This window comes from Leucoraja erinacea, chromosome 2, assembly GCF_028641065.1.
Source record: "Leucoraja erinacea ecotype New England chromosome 2, Leri_hhj_1, whole genome shotgun sequence".
Lineage (NCBI taxonomy): Eukaryota > Metazoa > Chordata > Chondrichthyes > Rajiformes > Rajidae > Leucoraja > Leucoraja erinaceus.
In genome coordinates, this window is record NC_073378.1 from 122,980,297 (window position 1) to 122,986,296 (window position 6,000).

At 48.6% G+C, this 6,000-nt stretch overlaps 1 protein-coding gene across 1 annotated transcript in view; it reads right to left on the reverse strand.

Annotated features, from left to right (window-relative positions):
• The window catches only part of ppp1r16a (protein phosphatase 1, regulatory subunit 16A), a 56,425-nt gene extending 52,960 nt beyond the window's left edge, over positions 1-3,465 (reverse strand). The window contains exon 1 of the mRNA XM_055664953.1: positions 3,342-3,465. The gene's annotated coding sequence lies outside the window, so the exon portion shown is untranslated. The remainder of the gene's footprint in view (positions 1-3,341) is intronic.
• Between the last annotated feature and the right edge of the window lie 2,535 nt (positions 3,466-6,000).

The window sequence follows — 6,000 nt, forward strand, 5'->3', positions numbered from 1 at the left end:
GAGGCACGAGTGAAGGCCTCATCTATGATGGGAGATGGGATCCCCCGTTCCCTAAAGAATGAGGACATCTTGGATGTCCTAGTATGGAATACCTCATTTTGGGTGCAGATGCAGCATAGATGGAGGAATTGGGAGTAGGGGATAGAGTCTTTTCAGAAGCAGGGTGGGAAGAAGTGTAGTCGAGATAGTTGTGGGAGTCAGTGGGTTTTTAATAGATGTAAGTCATCAGTCTGAGGAAGGATGTGCTGGCTCTGGAGAGGGGCCATTGGAGGTTTACAAGAATGATTTCAGGAATGAGTGGGTGAGCATATGATGAGCGTTTGACAACACTGCTGGAATTTAGAAGGTTGAGGGGGGACTTCATTGAAACTTACAGAATAATGAAAGGCATAGATAGCGTGGATGTCGAGAGGATGTTTCCACTGGTGGGAGTCTAGGACCAGAGGTCAAAGCCTCAGAATTAAAGTGAGCTCTTTTAGAAAGAGTTAATCTGTGGAACTCATTACCACAGAGGGCTGCGGAGGCAGTTGGTGGATATCTTTAAGGCAGAGATAGACAAATTCTTGATTAGAACGGGTGTCAAGGGTTATGGGGAGAAGGCAGGAAAATTGTATTAGGAGGCAGAGATAAACCATGATCGAATGGTGGAGTGGACTTGATGGGCCGAATGGCCTAATTCTACTCCTATAACTTGTGAACATGTGTGCTATCCAGTGAATACATGTAGATCACACAATACGGTAATAGAATCCAGCCATGCACAGGTCCAACATGTAGTGCAAAATACACTGCAAAAGCATTAGTGTTACAGCATGGAGGAGTTGGACAGAATGGTGACTGCGTGTCACCATGCTGCGTGACTTTGAATCTTGAGCAAAACTCTTCCTAATCCTTATGTTCCCCACATAAAAACAACATGCCACATCTTAAAAGCAAAACATGCAAAATATAGAAAATGTCGAGCAGTACAAAAGAAAGCGAGTCAAAATATAATTCCTGTCATCAGGCCAGGACAGATCTTTGATATATGAGTGTTAGAGTCGGCGACACCACAATAATGTGAACACAACTCATGATTCACGGCTGTAGCCGTCAGTGTTACTGCCGATCCTCGAACCCAGCACATTAAGGCACAGAAATTCACTGGCCGTTATCTTTACAGCAACAATACATCTATACAACACTCTCATGCAATAAATCTTTAAACATTGAACAAAGGTTTGAGCAAATCTGGATCCTCAAACAGACACATCACGCAAGGGTAGAGTTGCCAAGTTTCTCCCCAAATAAGGAAAAAAGTCCCGATGGCAATTCGTTGACCGACACAGCCATGGCTGGATGAATGATGAGTTGGCCAGGGGGCTGGACTGCACACAAAGCCCAGCCGGCGGGTCAGCTGAGAAGCTTTGGTCTGTCGCGGGCAAAGTCCAGCACCCCATCCAACTCATGAACCGATGATCGGCCATGAGAAGGAGGGGTGGTGGTGTCGGCGGTAAGCGAAGCTGGCCGGGCTGCCGACCAACGGGGCCACAGGCGAGACACTGCTGCTGCACTCCATGGCTGCACTATGTCGAGATGAGTGAGGTGGGGCCAGACGACACAAGTAGTAGCAGTCAAATACGGGACAAGGGTAGAGTTGCTGCCTGACAGCGCTTGCAGCGCCGGAGGCCCGAGTTCGACCCTGACTCTGGGTGCTGTATGTACAGAGTTTGTACGTTCTCGCTGTGACCGCATGGATTTTCCCCGAGATCTTTGGCTTTCCTCCCACACTCCAAAAACGTATGGGTTTGTAGTTTAAATGGGCTTGGTATAAGTGTAAAATTGTCCCTAGAGTGTGTCAGTACGGACACGGTGGGCTAAAGAGCCTGTTTCCGCGTTTTTTCTCTAAACTAAACGAAGCCCAGCGATGACCTGGGTTACAAGAGATGTTTACAGGCACAGAGTTGAAGGGACAGCGAATTTAGGAAGAGGATTCCAGAGCTCAAGAACCTTCACTGGCAGTGGTGGAGCCAGGAGAGCAATTCACACTTCACAGCAGTCAAGCTTGCAGCAACTCCAGCCTCAGTGCACATGTCAGGCACATTGTTAAAGCACCAATCAAGTACACATCACTGACACCAGTTCACTCGTTCCAAATCCAACTCCGACACCCCAGTCTCCGCTCTCCCCAACAGCTGCTGTACCCCAACATTAACACTGCAGACCAGCCTTGCACCCTGACTCCAACATCAATCCTCGCACCCCAACTGTTCCGCAGCAACCCCTGCCCCTGTCTGATCCCAAAACTCCAATCCCCGCTCACAACCATCACCTACACCCTAACCCCTGCCCTCAACTCTGACCTCCTCTTGACCCCTGCACCCACAATCTGACTTCCACTCCCTGTTGCGACGCATGCACTCCAATCCCCATTCAACTGTGAACCCTGCACCGTGGCCCAACCGACCCTTGCTCCAACTCCTCAGTCTTGACCTCTGCCCTCGCCAATGCCGACCCCAAAGTGTGACCTCTGAACCTTGACCCAGCTCTGCAACCCTGACCCCTGCAACTTGATCCCTACTGCGCAACCCTGCACCTTGATCCTTGCCCCCAACACTGAACCCTGAACATTGATCGTGGGGCCCGAACCCTAAACCTTGCTCCCCATCCTGACCTCTGCACCTTGACCCTTAACCCCCTCCTGATCCCTGTACTTTAACCCTTGCCCTCAATACTGTTGCTGAAGATGGAGACCAAGTGCTGGAGTAACTCAGTGGGACGGGCAGCATCTCCAGAGAGAAGGAATGGGTGACATTTCAGATCGAGCCCCTTCTTCAGACTGGTTAGGGATAAAGGGAAACGAGAGATATAGGCGATGATGTGGAGAGATAAAGAACAATGAATGAAAGATATGCAAAAAAGTAACGATGCTAAAGGAAACAGGCCATCGTTAGCTGTCGTCATTTATCATCGTTACTTTTTTGCATACCTTTCATTCATTGTTCCTTATCTCTCCCCATCACCGACTATATCTCTCGTTTCCCTTTCCCCACCCAGTGTGAAGAAGGGACTCGACCCGAATCCTTCTATCCAGCGATGCTGCCTGTCCTGCTGAGTTACTCCAGCATTTTGTGTCTGGGTGTAAACTAGCACCTGCAGTTCCTTCCTACACCTTGACTCTTGCCCCCAACCCTGACCCTTTCCCCCTGCACGCTGATCGTAGGGCCTGAACCCTGAACCATGCCCCCGAGCCTGGCACCAACCTCCGACCCACCCACAACGCCCCCGTGATCTCTCACCCCGCTCGCCTGCCCCCCTCTCCCCAGGCGGCGGTGCCGGTGCCGGTGCGGATCGGTACTCACGGGCCGATGCGGCTGCGGCTGCGACTGCGGCTCCGGACGGGACAGGAAGAGACGAGAGGAGACGATCCGAGCGCTGACTCCGCCCGCTCTCCGCCACCGCCGCGTCTGCGCGCTGGACCCAGCGGGGCCGCGCCCGTTGCCAGGCAACCGCCGCCATGTAGTCGGGGCCGCGCACGTTGCCGGGCAACCGCCTCCATCTTACCGGAGAGGCGCACGTTGCCCGGGTAACGGCCGCAATCTTGCCGGGACCGCGCACGTTTGTTGGCAACCGCCGCCATCTTGCCGGAGAGGCGCTCGTTGCCCGGCAACCGCCGCCATCTTGCCGGAGAGGCGCTCGTTGCCCGGGCAACCTCCGCCAACCGCCGCCATTTTGCCGGAGAGGCGCACGTTGCCCGGGCAACCTCCGACATCTTACCGGGGCCCTGCACGTTGCCGGGCAACCGCCGCCATCTTACCACGCCACTGAACTCCTGGCAACCGGTCACCCGCTCCATAACCCGTCTCCCCCTCCCTCTCCCTTCCTCCACACCCCCCCCCCCCCCCCCCCCTCTCACCTCACCCGGAGCCGCGGCTCCGCGGGCAGGCGGACGGTTCACCACTTCCGACCCCGTCGCCGAGCATTCGCCCTCCCGTCTAATATTCTTATTTCTCTCGCTCCCCAGACCGATCGCCATCAATGCCTCCGCAACGGGCAACTATTAACTTTATTGTCACTTAAATAAAAAAGTGGTAAAATATTGACCGTGCAGCCGTTGCCATGGAGAGAGACCGCGGTTGCCAGGGTAAGGCGGGGGCGAGCCGGCCGCACCTCCCCTTTAATTGCCCAGGCACATATTCTGTCGGCGGATTAAAATAATAAAAAGTCATGGATTGTGAGGGGCGAGAGGGGAGGTCAGAACTGCTCCCCTGGGAACTTCCTTACAGGGTATCAGAGGCAAGGAGGAGGTCATGATCAAAGATCCTATAGGATCTTTGGTCATGATGCAGATTTATAGAGGGATCCTGGGCACCAAATACATAACTCCCTGAAAGGGGCAACTTTCCCAAGTAGATAATGTTACAAAATTTTGAGATTAAAAAAATCAAGCAATTTATCCCACCAGATAAAGCATAAAAAGAAGTTTAATTTGACACCTAATTCAGTTTCATATCTTCAGTATTAAAAACGTTATGGCCATTTTCATACTCGGAAATTAGCATCTTGTTCCCTATTGCTTTTCCATTGACTTAACACAAAAGCTGTGATCGAGGACAATCAAAAGCCCATAACTTTCTTCAAAATTAAGAGAACTGAATTAAATTTTCAGTTATTATAGATTGAAGCATTCTGAAACAAATATAAAACATCTTACTTGGATGACCTGAAATTAAAGCATATAATTAGTTAATTACCTAATTGTAGTTAATTACAAAATTGACTGTTGTGACGGAAATAATAATAAACACCCAGACCAAAGATCCTATAGGATCTTTGACCCAGACTGCCTTGAAAATTCAAAAATGTAATATTCTCTCAGAACTTTAATATTATTTTATAATATGCTGTAAATCCATAACAAATAGGTAAATAAATTACAATTTCTAGCAATAGGCCAAGGGACGACAGATAGCACAATGGGCTAAGAGTTCAGCTGGCGACCGGAAGGTAGCCGGTTCAAATCCCGCTTGGAGTGCATACTGTCGTTGTGTCCTTGGGCAAGACACTTCACCCACCTTTGCCTGTAATGGAATGTTACGGTGGCAGGCGCGGGCACACCGCGACGCCCTGTGTCTCCCTTTCAAGGGAGATGCTAAAAATGCATTTCGTTGTCTCTGTACTGTACACTGACAATGACAATAAATTGAATCATTTTTTCATCATTTCATTTGTCTTTATGTAGAAGATCAGTTGCCAGCTGGTACATTGGCATATCAAAATCAGTAGCATCATCATACTCCTCAGATTGTAACCAATAAGCAACTCTGCACACCTTGTTTTTCCTCAACTTTTCAATTTTGGCATTGTAAATTACAAGTTTTTGCTCTTCAAACCACACGTGACATGTCTTTCTGCCCACTACTTTCCATTAACAATGTCCTGTAGATTCCATTTCTTATGAAAAGGATACTTTTTTTAAATAACCTAAGTATCCAAAAACAAACTAATCCCATTCACACAGGAATTCACAATATAACATGATTTTAAAATCTCACTGTCATGAATTTATGCCAGATGGAAGGAATTTAATGTTTAATTCTCATAAATTAATCCAGAAACATCCTCTCAAAATATAATCAAAATTATTGTTTTTTTGCACAATACTTGTGACTTAAACTGTTATGAATATTTAGTTTAAAAATAATGATCATAGAGAGAGAATAACACAAAATATAGACAATTTGGACAGCTTATGACATTATTGTCCAAGAAAAATGGGCATTTTAATCATCTTGCTTCTGGAATGCGATCGATTGGAACATTGGAACATGTAATATTAAATTGTCCAGCGAATTTAAAAAATATATATACCGCGACGGGTGGCCGATTGATTTTCCATCAGCAGCTAGCAGCCCGAGGAAGTCCGCCTCCGACAGGCAGTACAAAACGGCATTTTAATACCACACCCCCCACCCCCCTCAAAGGCACCAAAGTCGCGCACACGGCCAGTGGCAGAACTGC